The sequence below is a fragment of the Bos indicus x Bos taurus genome, chromosome 3 (assembly GCF_003369695.1).
Source record: "Bos indicus x Bos taurus breed Angus x Brahman F1 hybrid chromosome 3, Bos_hybrid_MaternalHap_v2.0, whole genome shotgun sequence".
In the NCBI taxonomy this organism is placed as follows: Eukaryota; Metazoa; Chordata; class Mammalia; order Artiodactyla; family Bovidae; genus Bos; species Bos indicus x Bos taurus.
The window spans coordinates 90318910-90337451 of NC_040078.1; the positions used below are offsets into that span (position 1 = coordinate 90318910).

At 40.9% G+C, this 18542-nt stretch overlaps 2 long non-coding RNA genes across 3 annotated transcripts in view; one reads left to right on the plus strand and one right to left on the minus strand.

Annotated features, from left to right (window-relative positions):
- Positions 1 to 288: 288 nt before the first annotated feature.
- Positions 289 to 18542, plus strand: part of LOC113889828 — a 33549-nt gene continuing 15295 nt past the window's right edge. Inside the window, exons 1-3 of one of the 2 annotated variants that reach the window (XR_003510359.1) lie at positions 289 to 370; positions 727 to 933; positions 16318 to 16545. This is a non-coding gene — a long non-coding RNA (uncharacterized LOC113889828). Of the gene's footprint in view, positions 371 to 726; positions 934 to 12457; positions 12507 to 16317; positions 16546 to 18542 lie in introns of those variants that run through there. The other variant, XR_003510358.1, reaches the window with a different exon arrangement.
- On the minus strand, positions 16481 to 18106 carry LOC113889829. Its single transcript, XR_003510360.1, has 2 exons — positions 17964 to 18106; positions 16481 to 17013 (listed from the first exon to the last, which is right to left on the minus strand). It is a non-coding gene; the product is annotated as an uncharacterized LOC113889829 (long non-coding RNA).

The following is an 18542-nucleotide window of genomic DNA, read 5'->3' on the forward strand; positions in this document are numbered from 1 at the left end:
GTCTTGTGGGGAGAGAAACCTAGTTAGTGCTGTGAGTGGCTAAGCCTAGGTAGTGCTGTAAGGAGCACTTATATTTCCTTCACTAAATTTCCAGGCTGGTTTGCTTTTGCAGGGCAAGGACAGGGAGGGGCAGTGAGTAACGTCAGCAAGGCCTCTTATGTTGAAACCCAAACACACTCAGGTTGTGCGCTTAGAACCAGCCCAGGAAGGCTGCCAGGTGTTTATACTGCCTTTCCATGGAAAGCAAAGCTCTTTAGTTTTGTTTGCTTATTTGTTAAGTTGTGAAAGGGAAGTTTGAGTAAGACCCGTTCCTGGGCAATGAAGGGCAGAATGTTTAGAGGTCCTGATGAAATACATGACTGATCTCTAGGTGGGTGATGGTCTTGCTGTTTGATAGCTGGGGAAATTGGAGGTCCTTGGAGCACAGATGGGACAGGATCTTGTTCTGGCTTGTCATTTGGAGAGCTGTGTGCTTGTTGGAAAGTCACAGTCCCTAGGGAATATGGCTTTGTAGCTAAGAACCTAGGCTCTGGAATTAGTTCTGGGATTGAATCATAGTTCCACCTTAGGCAAGTTGTATCCTATGTCTGGGCCTTAGTTTCCTCAGTTAAAAGTGGGGATCATATCTTACTGGGCTCTTTATTTTAGAAATTAATGATATAATCTAGTTCAAACAATTAACTCAGTACCTGGAACTTCCCGGAAACTCTACTCCTTCATCTACAGGTGAGATATAGGACTTCATCTGGCTCACGTGTTCTTGGGATCCACGGTGGTACCAGGACTGCTCTGGGATGCTTGCTTTCACAGGCAGACACCCCTTTCTTGGCCTCTGGATGATCTTCAAGGTTTTCCTTGTCTTTTCTTGTTGTCCTGACAACTCAGGTCCTGACTCATGAAGAGCCTCTCTCCACATGAACAAACACATTGATGGTATGTATGTATCTTAGACCAGAAGTTGTGGTCTGTGTAACCAAGGGAGAATTTCTCTTGAGTCACAAAATTAGCTGCTAGCATTTAGACACTAGAGGTCAGAAAATGTAAGGGTGTATGTTATGGGGATGTTTTCTGCCTCTTTTAGCGGTCGCTTGTGTTGACCCCTCACTGAAAATGTCTTTCTCTTCACTTTACCCATTTGTCGTACTTACAGACAGCATGGAGCAGAAAAGAAGTGCTCACCAGGATTCAGTCTTGAATCTGCTACTGTCTCACAGTGGGACCTCAGGAACATATTTCAATATTTTGATCTCTTTGAGGCAGTATGCATGATGAGTATAGCATGGACTAGAGTATCTGGTTTCAAATCCAATTGCTCAGTGAGCTTTGTGACTTTGAACACACTGCTGACCTTTCTCAGTCTCAGGTTAGGATGGGGATAACAATAGCACCTCTCCCATTTCTTGTTGCAAAGATTAGATAAGATATAGTAATAATTAATGCTTCCTTAGTATTTCAGAGGTAAAGAATATGCCTGCCAATGCAGGAGATGCAGGAGACATAGATTCCATCTCTGGGTTGGGAAGATCCCTTGGAGGAGGAAATGACAACCCACTCCAGTATTCTTGCTGGAGAATCTCATGGATGGAGGAGCCTGGTGGGCTACAGTCCATTGAGTCACAAAGAGTCAGACATGACTGAGCAACTGAGCACAGCACAGCAGTAATAATTAATAAAGCTCACAATAAAATATACTAAATATATACATTTAATGTGTGTATATATATACATTAAATAGCTGATATGTGTGTGTATATATAGACACACACACACACACACACACACACACCCTTGGAGGAGGAAATGGCAATCCACTCCAATATTCTTGCCTGGAAAATTCCACAGACAGAGGAGGCTGGCAGGATACAGTCTATAGCATCATAAAGAGTAAGACACAACTGAAGCAACTGAAGACACACACATGCACACATATATATATACATACACACACACACAAACATATGTAGAGATATTTTTATCACTCATTTATTATACATACAGTTATATAAACATATATACAAGTATATCACTTAGAATTGTGCTCAGTGCATGGTTAATGCTAAGAGGCTGTTGTCACAGCCTCTTAATCTTCATTCAGTTCTTTTACTATTAAACAAGTGATGATAAAACTCCCTCATAAAGTTGTTTTAAGGTGAAGTATTTCCTTTTCTTCGTTCTTGTTCCCAGTCCAGCTCAACTTTCTCTTTCTCTCTCTCTCTCTTTCTTCTTTCCTCCTTCTCTCCCTCTCTCTTTTCCTTCTTTCTGTCTTTCAACTATAGGGTCTTTGTTGTTTGTTTGCTTTTTTAAAGTTATCAACTCAAGACATAAATACAAAGCAGAAAACAGTATAATTGCAACAATTGAGTCTGGAGAATAACAGTCTAGAGAAATATATAAAACATTTTTAGCTGGTTGAAAACAAAGCTTGCTAATAATTGCTTTCACTATGAAGTGCAGATGGTCAATACCAAAATCAGATTGATTATATTCTTGCAACCAAAGATGGAGGAGCTCTATACAGTCAGAAAAAACAAGACCAGGAGCTCATTGTGGCTTAGATCATGAACTCCTTTTACAAAATTCAGACTTAAATTGAAGAAAGTAGGGAAAACCACTAGACCATTCAGGTATGACCTAAATCAAATCAATTATACTGTGAAATTGACAAATAGATTCAAAGACTCAGATCTGATAGACAGAGTGCCTGAAGAACTATGAACTGAGGTTCCTGACATTTGTATAGGAGGCAGTGATCAAGACCATCCACAGGAAAAAGAAATGAAAAAGGCAAAATGGTTGCCCGAGGAGGCCTTACAAATAGCTGAGAAAAGAAGAGAAGTGAAAGGCAAAGGAGAAAAGAAAGATATACCCATTTGAATGCAGAGTTCCAAAGAATAGCAAAGAGAGATGAGAAAGCCTTCCTCAGTGACAAGTGCAAAGAAATAGAGGAAAACAATAGAGTCGGAAGACTAGAGATCTCTTCAAGAAAATTAGAGATACCAAGGGAACATATCAGGCAAAGATGAGCACAATAAAGAACAGAAACAGCATGGACCTAACAGAAGCAGAAGATAAGAGGTAGCAAGAACGCACAGAAGAACTATACAAAAAACATCTTCATGACCAGATAACCACAATGGTGTAATCACTCACTAGAGCCAGACATCCTAGAATCCAAATTCAAGTGGGCCTTAGGAAGCATCACTTCAAACAAAGCTAGTGGAGGTGATGGAATTCCAGTTGAGCTAGTTCAAATCCTAAAAGATGATGTTGTTAAAATGCTGCACTCAATATATCAGCACATTTGGAAAACCCAGCAGTCGCCACAGGGCTGGAAAATGTCAGTTTTCTTTTCGATCGCAAAGAAAGGCAATGCCAAAGAATGTTCAAAGTACTGCACAATTGCACTCATCTCACACTCTAGCAAAGTGATGCTCAAATTCTCCAAGCCAGGCTTCAACAGTACATAAACCGGGAACTTCCAGATGTTCAAGCTGGGTTTAGAAAAGGCAGATGAACCAGAGATCAAATTGCAAACATCCATTGGATCATCAAAAAAACAAGAGAGTTCCAGAAAAACATCACTTCTGTTTTATTGACTATGTCAAAGCCTTTGACTGTGTTCAGTTCAGTTGCTCAGTTGTGTCTGACTCTTTGTGACCAAAGGGACTGCAGCATGCCAGGTTTCCCTATCCATCACCAACTTGCAGAGCACGCTCAAAATCATGTCCATCAAGTCGGTGAACTGCCAACTGTCTCAACATCCTCTGTTGTTCCATTCTCCTCCTGTCTTTAATCTTTCCCAACATCAGGGTCTTTTCCAGTGACTCAGTTCTTCGCATGAGGTGGCCAAAGGATTGGAGTTTCAGCTTCAGCATCAGTCCTTCCAGTGAATATTCAGGACTGATTTCTTTTAGGATTGACTGGTTCAATCTCCATGCAGTCCAAGGGACTCTCAAGAGTCTTCTCCAACATCATAGTTCAAAAGCACCATTTTGGTGCTCAGCTTTCTTTATAGTCCAACTCTCACATCAATAAATGACCACTGGAAAAACCATAGCTTTGACTAGACAGATCTTTGTTGGCAGAGTAATGTCTCTGCTTTTTGATATGCTGTCTAGATTAGTCATAGCTTCTCTTCCAAGGAGCAAGCATCTTTTAATTTCATGGCTGCAGTCACCATCTGCAGTGATCTTGGAGCCCAAGAAAAGAAAGTATCACTGTTTCCATTGTTTCCCCATCTATTTGCCATGAAGTGGTGGGACCGGATGCCATGATCTTAGAATTCTGAATGTTGAGCTTTAAGCCAACTTTTTCACTCTCCTCTTTCACTTTCATCAAGAGGCTCTTTAGTTCTTCTTTGCTTTCTGCCAGAAAGGTGGTGTCATTAACATATCTGAGGTTATTTATATTTTTCCCAGCAATCTTGATTCCAGCCCTGCATTTCACATGACACACTCTACATATAAGTTGAATAAGCAGGGTGACAATATACAGGCTTGACCTACTCCTTTTCCTATTTGGAACCAGTCTGCTGTTCCCTTTCTGGTTCTAATCATTGCTTCTTGACCTGAAGACAAATTTCACAGGAGGGAGGTAAGGTAAACTGGTATTCCCATCTCTTTAAGAATTTTCCACAGCTTGTTGTGATTCACACAATTGAAGTCTTTGGCATAGTCAATAAAGCAAAATTAGATGTTTTTCTGGAACTCTCTTGCTTTTTTGATGATTCAGAGGATGTTGGCAATTTGATCTGGTTCCTCTGCCTTTTCTAAATCCAGCTTGAACATCTGGGAGTTCATGGTTCACATACTGTTGAAGCCTGGCTTGGAGAATTTTGAGCATTACTTAGCTAGCATTTAAGATGCATGCAATTGTGTGGTAGTTTGAACATTCTTTGGCGTTGCTTTTCTTTGGGACTGGAATGAAAACTGAGCTTTTCCAGTCCTGTGGCCACTGCTGAGTTTTCAAAATGTGCTGACATATTGAGTTCAGCACTTTAACAGCATCATATTTTAGGATTTGAAATAGCTCCACTGGAATTCCATCACCTCCACTAGCTTTGTTTGTAGTGATGCTTCCTAAGTTCCACTTGTTTTCATACTCCAGGATGTCTGGCTCTAGGTGAGTGATCACATCATCATGGTTATCAGGGTCATGAAGATCTTTTTTGTATAGTTCTTCTGTGTATTCTTGCCACCTCTTCTTAATATCTTCTGCTTCTGTTAGATCCATACAATTTCTGTCCTTTATTGTGCCTATCTTTGCAAGAAATGTTCCTTTGGTATCTAATTTTCTTGAAGAGATCTCTAGTCTTTCCCATTCTATTGTTTCTTCTGTTTCTTTGCACTGATCCCTGAGGAAGGCTTTCTTATCTCTTCTTGCTATTCTTATGAACTCTGCATTCAAATGGGTATATATTTCCTATTCTCCTTTGCCTTTCACTTCTCTTCTTTTCTCAGCTATATGTAAGGCCTCCTCAGACAACCATTTTGCCTTTTTGCATTTCTTTTTCTTGGGGATGTTCTTGATCACTGCTTCCTGTTCAATTTCAAGAACCTCTGTCCATAATTCTTCAGGCATTCTTTCTATCACAGTGTGTGTCTTTGACTGTGTGGATCACAACAAACTCAGAAATTCTTAAAGAGACAGGAATAACAGACCATCTTACTTGCCTCCTGAAAAATCTGTATGCAGGTCAAGAAGCAACAGTTAGAACTGGACATGTAACAACAGACTGGTTCCAAATTGGGAAAGGAGTATGACAAGGCTGTATATTGTCACCCTGCTTATTTAACTTATATGCAGAGTACATCATGTTTAATGCCAGGCTGGATGAAGCACAAGCTAGGATTAAGAATGATGGGAGAAATATCAATAATCTCAGACACACAGATTTTACCACCCTTATGGCAGAAAGTAAAGAAGAACTAAAGAGCCTCTTGGTGAAAGTAAAACAGAAGAGTGAAGAAGTTGGCCTAAAATTCAACATTAAAAAAACTAAGATCATGAAATATGGTCCCATCACTTCATGGCAAATAGATGGGGAAACAATGGAAACAGTGACAGACTTCATTTTCTTGGGCTCCAAGATCACTGCAAGTGGTAACTGCAGCCATGAAATTAAAGATGCTTGCTCCTTGGAAGACAAGCTATTACCAACCTAGACAGCATATTAAAAAGCAGAGACATTACTTTGCCAGCAAAGTTCTGTCTAGTCAAAGTTATGGTTTTTCCAGTAGTCATGTATGGATGTGAGAGTTGGACTATAAAGAAAGCTGAGCGCTGAAGAATTGATGCTTTTGAACTGTGGTATTGGAGAAGACTCTTGAGAGTCCCTTGGACTGCAAGGAGATCCAAGCAATCAGTCCTAAAGGAAATCAGTACTGAATATTCATTGGAAGGACTGATGCTAAAGCTGAAACTCCAATCCTTTGGCCACCTGATGCAAAGAACCGACTCATTGGAAAAGTCCCTGATGCTGAGAAAGATTGAAAGCAGAAGGAGAAGGGGATGGCAGAGGAATAGATGGTTAAATGGCATCACTGATTCATATGACATGAGTTTGAGCAAGTTCCAGGAGTTGGTAATGGACAGGGAAGCCTGTCGTGCTGTAGTCCACGGGATCACAAAATTCGGACAGGACTGAGTGACTGAAATGAACCGATGAAGTGCTCCTTTCAAGAGTAAGAAAAAAATTTCCTTCTCCAGAGGACCGTCCCAACCCAGAGATCTAACCCAGGTCTCCCACATTGCAGGCAGATTCTTTACCATCTGAGCTACCAGGGAAGCCCTTAAAGAAAAAAAATTAACTTAGACTAGAAATCCTAGATGTGATCTTTTAGGCAATTCTAAATGTCAAAGTTGAAAAAAAAAACATAGGCAATAATTTTGCACATAACTGTGTTTGCTTATGGAAAATTTGTTAGACAAGTGTGATTTCATTTGTTAGACAAGTATGATTAATCATGATTTAATAAAATAGTTGGATTTCTTCATGCTTTTCTAGCTAACCTATCATCTTCTGATCCTTCCAGCTCACATCACATCTCTTTTTCTGTATCCCCAGCATGTGATACCTAATAAAATTAAATAAATATTGTTTAAAGGATAATAAGAACCATAGTTTAGAATGTTCTTTTAAAATTCAAGGCTCAGGTCAAATCTACTTTTGCTTCTGTAGACTCTCCCAAGGCAACTCTTATCTCATCTTTCTCTATGTGCTTAGTTGGAGATAAAAGCTGTAAGGGAAACACTGTTTGCTCTTAACTGATTAACAGTCAAGACTGAAAACTGCCCTCAAAAATCCCCTTTTCGTATGCAGTTAGTTGAGGTTTCCCAGTCTCCCTTATATGAAGTGTGACCACGTGTCTGAGTTCCCTCCAAGGGTCTGTGAGCACAGTGATGGCTCTGCCTTCAGGCCTGGCCCACATCAGCCTCCCACGTTTGCTTCTCCATGCTCCTCTGTCTTCCAGCCCACTGCGATGTCGACACCTAGGGTAATCTTGGAAGCCACAAAGTAAATATTCCAAGCTTCCATCAGTATGGAGGAGAGTGGCCCTGCCAACACACACTAAGGACTGTTAAGTGAACAAGAAATACATTTTGACTGTGTTAAGCCACTGAAATTTTGTCTGTTTGTTACTGCAGCCTGGCCTAATACAATATTAGGTACATAAACAAATCAAATTTGGGGTCCAGAAAAATAGGATCACAAGTGAATCTGAGCTACCAAAGTGAAGGGTAATAGAAACTAACTTTCCTTTTGGGCTCACTGAATACCAAAACTAATACTTGGCAAGTGGCAGGTGCATTGCATAATTTCTCCCATATAATTTTTCTTGGAAGCCCTTTCTTGGAAGCCATAATGCCAGGTATTATGATCCCTGTTTAACAGATGAGGGATGTGAAATAGAGAAAGGTAATATAAATTGCACAGCAAGTGAGTGAGAGAACCGAGATTCAAGGCAAATCTGATGAAGTCCAAAGCTTTTGCCCACCCCTTACTGCCTCTGGGGAGATGTCCAGTCCATTGCTCTAGTCCATAGATGTTTAATGGGGGCAAAGAAAGCATCGTATAAGTTGATTTATGTCAGTCTTGTTTTCAGACACTTTGAATGAGCTGCTTATTTTTTTAACCACATAACTGAGGCTGTTTCATGAGAAGTCTCTACCCCTGCAGACTGGGGAATCATCCATCCCACAGGACTAAGTATGAACATAGGTGACTCTGTCAAGAGCCTGGCATGTGGCCTGGTGCCAGGGCAGAGCAGCTGATCCCAGCTTTCATGGCTCTATTTACGGTTCATGGCCTTCCTGGCCTCTGTCATACCCCTCAAAGTGGCTGCCTTGTCTACATTCCTTGGTCATTCTGGATAAACAGAACACCCTGGCCCACTTATGCAACTTTCAAGAGAGATTTCTAAACATAGAGATGTTTGTAAACCTTCCTTCTCCCACTTGTTTTAATGGAGTGTTGGGGTTTGGAAACCAGTTTTCCAGCTGGGTCATCTTGGGCACATCTCTGGGCTTCAATTTACCCCTCTGCAAAAGAAGCTGGTCTAGAGCTGGATATTTAAAACTTCGTATCACTAAAGACATCATTTGATATAATAAATGATTTCAAGCACCCTTTAATTTTCTATTAAAAAGAAAAAACTAAGGACATGTCTTATCTTTGGTGCCTAATACAATGCCTGGCACAAAACCAGAGTTCTGTAGATATTTGCTTACATGATTAGTGTCTCTAAAACTTCCTTAAGCTTGGTAGTCATTTGTGCTTTTTACCAAGTATTTCAAATGCTCTCCTCTCCCAGGCATATGGTAGGATGGCTCTGCCAAGTCCCCTCATGACTGCACTAGGCCACTAGACATGTTCTGGCCAGTGAGCTGTGAGAGAAAGGCTAAACATGTAGTCTCCAGGGCAAGATCCTCAAACCTTCCGTTTCTGTCCACAGGAAGAAGACGATATTCTCGATGGGGGCTATCTGGTCTGCCTGAGTCCTGGAGGGAGGACAGTGGCGTGGAGTCTTAGCTGACTCAACAGATGTGCAGCCGAGGCAGAGGCACACTTTTATTGTTTTAAAGCACTGAGACTTTTATTTATCTACTTATTTATTCTTAGCTGCACTGGGTCTTTGTTGCTGTGTGTGGGCTTTCTCTAGTTGCTGTGAGCAGAGGCTACTCCTCATTCTGGTGTGAGGGCTTCTCATTGCAGTGGCTTCTCTTGTTGAGGAGCACAGGTTCCAGGAGCACTGGCTTCTATAGTTTCAGTTTGCAGACCCTAGAGCTCAGGCTCAGTAGTTGTGGCATGGGGACTCAGTTGTCCCGCAGCATGTGGAATCTTCCCTGACCAGGGATCGAACCCATGTCCTTTGCATTGGTAGGCAGGTTCTTACTCATTAAAACCAGGGAAGTCCAATACTGACATTTTGAAGATGTTTATTGTCATAGTGTAATCTGGCCTGTCCCAACTGATTCAGTAAATTAGATCATAATCAGGTGGATTTCTCACTTTAATAACCACTTCCATCTACAGCCTCTAACAAGAATAAACAAAGTAGTGTGATCATATTCAACTGATAGTATTCCTGCCGAAATCAAAGCAATGTGATAATTTCAGTAGCAATGATCACAATAGATAGTTTATTCCACTTAAAAATATAATTTCTGTTAGGTTTTCATTTTTTATTTTAATTAAAATTTTTAAGTGAAGGAGAGTTGATTTATGATGTCTCAGGTATAGAGCAAAAGGATTCAATTATACATACACACACACACACATATATATATATATAGTGGTTGTTCAGTCACTAAGTTGTGTCCAACTCCCTGCGACTGCAGCACACCATGCTTCCCTGTCCTTCACTATCTCCCAGAGTTTGCTCAGATTCATATACATTGAGTTGGTGATCTATCTAACCATCTCATCCTCTGCTGTCTTCTTTTGCCTGCAATCACCGCAATTAGATAATTCATGACTCAGGGATTTCACTTGGGTTTCCTGCATGGTAGGCAGATTCTTTACCATCTGAGCCACCAGGGGAGCCATATATATATATATATATATATATATATATATATTCTTTTTCAGATTCTTTTCCATTTTAGGTTCTAACACCTCAATTTTCCCTGGGGAAATAGGATATAGAAGAGAGGTAACTAAATAATCATTGCCAGCATGGCTGGGTTCTGGTGAGGGCTCTCTTCTGGGTAGCAGACTGCCCACTTCTCCCTGTGTCCTCACATAGCTGAAGGAGAACAAGTGAGCTATCTCATGACTTTTATAAGGGCCCTAATACCATTCATGAGGGTTCTACCCTCTTGATTCCATTTATTAATCCCAGTTACCTCCCAAAGACCCTACTTCCTAATACCATCACATTCAGTTCAGTTCAGTCACTCAGTTGTGTCCGACTCTTTGTGACCCCATGAATCGCAGCATGCCAGGCCTCCCTGTCCATCACCAACTCCCAGAGTTCACCCAAACTCATGTGCATCGAGTTGATAATGCCATCACATTAGAGGGGAAGATTTCAATATATGAATTTCGGAAGAAATACAAACATTCATTCCATAACATTCTTTATACATTTCCCCTAGATTTTCTAAATGTCAATATCTTATTAAAATTTTAGAAATTCTTTTCTCTTTCTCTCTGTGTTTTTTGAAACATTTGAGAATAAGTTGTAGACATATTTCTTTATCCCTAAGTGCTTCAATGTGTTTTTCCTAAAAACAAAGTTACTCTCTTTTGTAACCACACTACAATTAGCAAACTCAGAAAGTTAGCATTGAGAGTATGGTGGTGGTGGTTAGTTGCGTCTGACTTTTGCAAACCCATGGACTGTAGCCCATCAGGCTCCTCTGTCCATGGGATTTCCCAGGCAAGAATGCTGGAGTGGGTAGCCATTTCCTTCTCCAGGGGGTCTTCCTGACCCAGGGATTGAACCCACATCTTCTGTATTTCAGGCAGATTCTATACCAATTGAGCAACCAGGGAAGCCTCAAACTATTATCTAATCTATGAACCTTTTTCAAAAGTTTCCAGTGTCCCAACAATATCCTTTATAACAAAAGAAAATTACGGCTTACTCATTATACTCAATTGTTATGTCTCTTTGGTCTTAGTTAATCTGGAGCAATTTTGTTCAGTCTCCCTATTTCTTTCATAGCACTGACATTTTTTAAATGTGCAGGTCAGTTATTGTGTGGAATGTTCTTCAATTTGGTTATCTATGTTCCCATAGGATTAGATTCAGATTATGCATTTTTGGCAAAAATATCACAGAATGATGTTACAGTCTTCTCAGTGCTTTATGTCAGGAGGCATGTGGTGTCTGCCAATTTTCTCTACTGTAAAGATCCTATTTTCTTCTTTATAATTAAGTAGTTTTGGAGAGATACTTTGAAATTATGTTGATATCCTGTTACTCCTCAAACTGTCACCCACTAGTTTTAGCACTCATGATAATTCTTGCCTGAATCAATTATCGTCATGACTGCCAAGTGGTGATTTTCTAAATCCAATATTTTGTCTGTTTTTATTAGTTGGCTTTCTACTGTAAGGAGTATCTTTCCCTTCTTCACCATTTGCTTAGATTCATACAGACTCATGCATGTATTCTTTTTTAATTTAGCGAATTACAATATTTGCTATATTTATTTTGCTGCTCATGTTGTACCATTGGTCACCTCTAGTCATTTTCCATATTTGTTTCAAAACTCATTGTTTTCAGAAGCCTGGTCCAGTCTACAGGGCCCAGTGAGCGTCTCAGTTCTTTGTGTGCCCTTGTATTATGAATGTCCCCTTCCTTACACATGTTTCTTGTTGGGTACTTCTTGGTTTCTATTTCCATATTAAATTGTGAGCTCGAGTATAGCGAGAGTGTCTGATTCATCTCTATATCTTCAGTGTTTAGTGCAGTGACTGGTGAAAGGGGGAAATTCAGTTCATCCTTGTTCAGAGCTTGAATGAATGGAAGAAAGAAAAACAGTGCTTAAATTTCTACCAATCTGCCTCAATCCTCTTTTGGGGCACTAGCTCCAACTAGCTAAAAGGAAATCATCTATTAATGTTCATAGCACGCTACTGTGGGTCTTGCAATAGCAAGGCCAAATCAACGCGGATTAAATTGTTGACATGTAGGAACTTAACATAAACGTTCCCCCCCATCACAGGGGCTGCCTGCCAACTCTGATCTCATATCCTTACTATTTCTTTACCGTTAATTTGATATGGTTCTGGTTTTCCTGTTGGTTCTTCATTCATTAAGAACCTCTCTTCTCAAAAATAAAATAAAGAGGTGTTATCAACCCTTCCACTGGAGGTGGTGAATTAGTGGAAAGAGTCTGGGCTCTTGATCAAGGGACTTGGGTTTGTTTCCTATCTGTGCAGCTAGATATGTGACTCTGGGTGAGTTATTAACTTTATTAGGTCTTTGTAGCCTTTACTCTGAAACAGAGCTCATAAGACCTGTGATGCAAAGGTATTCTGGGCTCCAAATGAGGTAAGCTCCATGAAATAACTTTGAAATTCTCTTGGAGAATCTGAATCTTTACTTGGTGTTCCATTTTGTCTGAGATGAACCTTCCTGGTCTCTGCTGCCTCTTTATTGGAAAATCCCTCCTTAAGATTCAGAATTCCACTCATATATTGCCTCCTGGTATGTGGCATCTTTGGGTGACATATTGTACCCTTCAGATCTCAGGTTTGTCTTACTACAACAAAAAGGGACACTGGGATATATATTTTCCATCCACAAGCCACACACTGAATTGTTCCCCCTGAACTGTACCTTGATTATATTCATGGTCCTGGCATTTATTTGTATAGATTCTTTGCACGATCCCTCAGTTAAACTTTCAGCTCTTGGACTCTGAAAGAATCATTTGGTTCCCAAAGGTTCCCCCTCTCAGGGTAATTCATGCCCCAAAGCTGAACTCCTATGTCAAACACTCTTTCCTGGCTCACCCTAACTCAATGGATTTTCCCTAGATCTGAGGAGAAGAGAAAAAAAAAAAAACTGTTAGAGATGGACAGGAAGACTACCCAAACCAGAACATGTGTATTAAAAAGGTAGCAGCTATTTTAATTAGGAATTTACAAATGGAGCCAGATGAGACTCATTAAACTTTTCCTTTGGTTGTTCATCCCCAATAAGGAGTATTCATCCCTTCTACCCTGCCTCTGTAGTGGTATTAGGTTTACAGTATGCTATAGTGAGAAGGATTTTATAGTTGTTCCCAGGATGGAATGGAGTAATTGATTTGCAATTCTTCCAAGGACACAGAAAGGGGGAATTGGCGGCACCTGTGCCATATTTGTGCCAACCTTGATCTAGTCCAACATCTTCTACAGTTAATGAATCTTATTGTCATCTTTGGACTAGACGTTCTTTCTGGTCCTTGACGGTTTTACATTCTCAGTGCCTGGTCCCTCCCATTCAGAAGGCAGTGTGGGTAAGATGCTCTCCAAAGGTGAGGTGTAGCAGGATGATGGATGATTTTTCTGCCACTATGTCACTCCTGAATTTTCATCACCACATTCCTGATTTGACAAGTGATTTAGTGTCCCAGGCTGGGGAAGGACTGATGGATGAATCGGTCCTCTGTGCATGGCCGTTGGGCAGGAAATTAATAAGAATGCTAGCTGACATGATCTATGGTACTGTAAGCTCATTATGCCTGATTAGCTTCCAGCCTTTCACTCCCTCTGACAGCTACAGGGCCTCAAGGTTTCCAATGGCAACCATTTCCCTTTCTCTAGCTGATTGCTAGGTCTCTGACCATGAAACCAGACCACCCCCTACCACCACAGACTTGTCAGAGTGGGGACTTTTCTGCATAGTGTTACCTCCTCCTCTTGGCAGTGGGAAGGTAAGCTCCTGGGTTGTCTAAGTGGTGTTGACAGTGAGGCCCTTTGAACTCAGGAAACAAAGTTTGAAGGGGTCAGTTCAGTTCAGTTGATCAAGTTCTTATCAAGCTACTTACTATGTGCTGACATCTGTATTCATTATGGAAGAGGCAATAGAAGGAGACCTCATGAAGCAGAAAATAAGGGTTTAATTTCTATAGCAAATATTTATGAAATACAGTGGCCCCAAGCACTGTGGTAGGCATCAGGAACAAAGGGTTATGGATAAGTAGATAAAATGAAATAGATGAGAGTGCCATAAATGAATTCAAATCAATATATATTTGAATTTACATATTATTATATGAATATAATTAAATATATATATGTTCAAGTGAATTCAAGATGATGTCTAATATGTATATATATTCGTATACAAACATACATATATTTATTCATGAATATATTCACACATACATATATTTATGTATATATTCTAAAAGCACCTACTATACCTATTATATCCTCAAAATTGGGTTAACCTCTCTTTGGCATCATCTTTGTCATCCTGAACCCTTGTCACCTCGTTCATACTCCCCTAAAACACACTTTTTTGTACTTTTATTTCACGTTTTACTTTATTTTGTTTTTCAAATAGCCATAGATTAGCTTACATTTGTCATTTTGAATAAGACATATGGGTTGAGATTTCAGTTTCAGTAGAGATGGGAGAGAAATGAATAGTGAATAAATCTAATTTAGGTAAATATTACTGGCAGTTTTTATAGTAATTATTTTTATGAATATAGATTCTAAACAAATCCACTTGAAAGTGCTATTGATTCTTCTCCCTTGGGCAGCCAAGTGGAGACTTTTCTATCTTGCTGCTGCTGCTGCTGCTGCTGCTGCTAAGTCACTTCAGTCGTGTCCGACTCTGTGCGACCCCAGAGACGGCAGCCCACCAGGCTTCCCCGTCCCTGGGATTCTCCAGGCAAGAACACTGGAGTGGGTTGCCATTTCCTTCTTCAATGCATGAAAGTGAAAAGTGAAAAGTGAAAGTGAAGTCACTCAGTCATTCCCGACTCTTAGCGACCCCGTGGACTGCAGCCTACCAGGCTCCTTTGTCCATGGATTTTCCAGGCAAGAGTACTGGAGTGGGGTGCCATTGCATCTTGGTGGAGTAGAAATGAGATAGATTTTAGCTTTAGGGTAAAACTCAAAAGTTACTGAGGCAGAGAGAGCTCTTCCCTGATCCCATTCATGAGGTGAGGTTTCTGTTACATGAAAAGTGTATTTTCTTTTTCAGGCAAGGGTTTATTGGGGCACCTGCTGCAGTAAGAGAGGGTGAGAAAAAAATAACATGTTCACTTGCTTGCTTGCTCACTGAGGTGGGGACGAGCTTATTCTTTATATCAGGTGAGGGTATGGATGTGTCCAAGGCTTGGACCAGAGGGTCAGCTTAGGCGTTTTGCCCACTCTTCTGTAGTGTGCATGCTCAATTGAAATTGAGTCTCTAAAAGTCATACAGTGCCATGCAAATTTTAATAATTATTATCTACTATGTAGGGCTTCCCTGGTGACTCAGATGGTAAAGACTCCACCTGCAATGTGGGAGACCAAGGTTTGATCCCTGGGTTGGGAAGATTCCCTGGAGAAAGGAATGGAAATTTACTCAGTATTCTTGCCTGGTGAATTCCATGGACAGAGGAGCCTGGTGGGCTACAGTCCACGGGGTGGCAAAGAGTCGGATGTGACTGAGTGACTCACATACACACACACACACACACACGCACACATACAACCTAGGACATGATAAGCGGGAAATAAAATGGTCAGATACACTTCTGCATATCTTTGGGTTGCTGCTGCTGCTGCTAAGTCGCTTCAGTCGTGTCCGACTCTGTGCGATCCCATAGACGGCAGCCTACCAGGCTCCCCTGTCCCTGGGATTCTCCAGGCAAGAGTGCTGGAGTGGGGTGCTATTGTCTTCTCTGATCTTTGGGTTAGGTCTAGTTTAATTTTAGCCTATGGAAAAGGATGAAGTTTTCTTCTTCCCACCATTCGTGGCCAACCACAGGGGACCTCATTAGTGACTAAGCTTGTACTTGCCACACCCCTATTGGCCTAAGTAATAGGGTCTGAAAATGTACATGGCCTTAGAACAATTCAGACATGGATTTAATAGCATTTAAAGGATAACAACCAGGCAGACATGCCCAGCCTCCCTGAAACTGTCTCTCAATGATCTCATAAGAAATTAACATTTGAGGTAGTGGGAAGTGCATTAGTCTGGGCAGATTGTGCAAATCTTAGTCCTTGATTAAAAGGGGGAGCAAAGGGCCTTGATCCTCCGCATTCCTTGGTCTCTTGTCATTAGCAAGACATTCTGGCTCAAGTTCGATTCAATTTGCAAAAGATTTTTCAAATACTTTAAGAGGCTGTGTTTTCCTCTCTTTCTTTCCCAGGGATCGTGGAGGGTGGTGTGGTTTGCTCGCCATGTGAACTCAAGTGAGTCATTTCAAGTCTCTGAAGCTGCTTCCTCATGTATGAAATGAAACTCAAAATCTCTACCCTGTCTACCTCTGAGGTTGTTTGTGGAACTGAGTCAGGAAAGAGAGAGAAGATTCCTTAAAACTCTGTGGAAATACAAGGATTCTTTATTATCAGGGGTTTCTGGAGGGAGTACAAGGAAGGTATGTTGCTGTCTTCACAGATCAACACCAACATTTTCAAAATCAAGTTGACACATACAAATTAATAGTCCCATCTTGATATGCTCACTGGACAAGAACAAGCAGAGACACTAAAGCACCGGCTGACCTGCTCACCCTGGCCCCATCCCACTTCCTGCAAGTGCGTGTTTGTGGTTTTGGACAGCTTGCGCTGAGAAGTGATCAGCTTTGATTTTCTTTCTTTTTTTCCCACACAGCCATAGATTAGCCTACTGTCATTCTGAATAGATATGAAGACTGAAATGTCAATTTTAATAGTGATGGTGAGAGCAAATTAATATACAGTGAATCTGATTGAGCTAAATATTACTGGCAGTAATTTTATCATGATCATTTTTATGACTATAGCGTTCTAAAGAAATAGAACTTGTAGGTTTGTTGGTGGTTCTCTTTCCCGTAGACAGCCAAGCAGAGCGTTTTCCTCTGATCCTGGTGGAGTAGAAAGGTGATAGGTTTTAGCCTATCTTAGGCTAAAATAGAACTCAGGCAATTCTGAGTTCCAACCTTGATCAAATTACTTACTTTCTACTTATGTATTATAACAGACCACTTTTTTTGTCAAACATTTTTAGTTGCACTTTCGTATCTTACAAATCTTGTTGCTTGCAGGCCTTCTCACTCTTTGAAACAATGAAATTCAGGGCTTTGGGGAGAAGCCCAGTACCTTTATAAAACAACAGAGCTATTGCTCAATTTTGACTTAATGTTAGGCATCTGAGTCCATAGCAAGTTAAAAGTTTAAGGGGAGTTTTTTGGAGGAAGAATACAGCAGTTAGGATTTGCATTCGGTTTCATGTCACAGAAATCTGGCTAGTAAGACTTTATCCATAGAGTTTTGTTTGGTCCGTTTGTGTGTGTGGGTGTGTGTGTGTTTTCTTACATAACAACAAATCCAGAGGCAGGTAATTCAGAACTAGTGTGGTGGCAACACAATGTTCTTTAGGACCCCATGATGGTTGGTTTTATGTGTGAACTTGGCTAGACTACTATAGACTATAGTCTCCAATTAGTGTTGGGAAGGCATTTCCTAGATGCAATTAAAATCTACAATCAGTTTTCTCTAGGCAAGGAAGATTATCTTAGACAATCTAGGTGGCCCTGATTCAGTCCATTCAGAGCAGATCTTCAAAGCAGAACTGAGGCTTTCCCGAAGAAAGAATTTCACTATAGATTGCAGCTTTTTCCTGGACCCCAGAGTTTTAGCTCACCTTTCCTGACAAGCTGCCTTACAGGTTTTAGACTTGCCTAGCCTAGACAGCCCCTACCATTACATAAATCAGTCCTTTGCAATCTAGCTCTCTCTCTGTCACCGTCCCCAACCCCCCAAACTAGTTCTGCTTCTCTATGGAACTGTGCCTGATACAGACCCAGACTCCTACCTTTCTCTGTCACCATCTTTAGTGCTTGCAAGTTGGCTACTGCATGGCTGGGCGTCATGCCTACATTCCTGGCAGGAAGAAGGGGAAAAGAAAAAGGACAGAAACCCAAAACAAACACCAGTCAAAGCCTGTTCTCTTTTAACAAGGAAAACCCTGCCCAGAGCTTTCCACTTGTAGCTCATTGGGGAGGACCGAGTCACATGACCAGGACTAGCATAGCAACCTTTGGGTCTGTGGAGGAGAGCACTTTTAACTGGGCACCCTGGGACCCTGAATAAAACAGAGGATCTAGAGTAAGGAAGGACAAGGGAATGGAGATTGGGTTGGCAACTGCAGAGAAGATTTTTAAAATTCCTTTATCATATAAAGAACAAATACTGAAAGTCTTAGATCGCAGTTTCTTCTGTGATAAGCTATAGAAATATTCCTGGCCCCACCTGAGGCAACCAGGCCTTGAAGTAGAAGAACACATGTGTAGGAAATGAGAGCCCTGAGGCCCATGCCTTCCAACTAGAAAGATTCTGGGAAAAAGAGAGAAATAAGAAAGGCAGGCAGATTGTGCCCTACCTCTCTCTGAAC